This window comes from Penaeus monodon, chromosome 34 (assembly GCF_015228065.2).
Source record: "Penaeus monodon isolate SGIC_2016 chromosome 34, NSTDA_Pmon_1, whole genome shotgun sequence".
NCBI classification, from domain to species: Eukaryota; Metazoa; Arthropoda; class Malacostraca; order Decapoda; family Penaeidae; genus Penaeus; species Penaeus monodon.
Genome location: NC_051419.1, coordinates 12,140,321 through 12,140,560, shown reverse-complemented (window position 1 = coordinate 12,140,560; position 240 = coordinate 12,140,321). Strand labels below are relative to the sequence as shown.

Here is a 240-nt window from a genome sequence, read left to right as displayed (position 1 = left end):
ATTAACAGTCTATGGAGTAAATAAAAGTGGTGACATGAAAAAATTGCAAACATTACAAAATGAAGCAATGCGAATTGCTACAGGATGTTTCAGATCAACACCCATCATCCTATTAGAAGCATTCACAAACATTGCATCAATAAAAAAACAAATAAAAGAAACAGAATGTATACAACTAATTAAGACACTGAACAAACAAAATGACATGCCAATAAAAAAACTGATAACTAAAGAAATATT

General features: G+C 28.8%; 1 long non-coding RNA gene across 1 annotated transcript in view; it reads left to right on the top strand.

Moving 5' to 3' along the window:
• LOC119594587 overlaps nucleotides 1-240 on the top strand; it is a 9,527-nt gene that overhangs the window by 4,540 nt on the left and 4,747 nt on the right. The window lies entirely within an intron of this gene.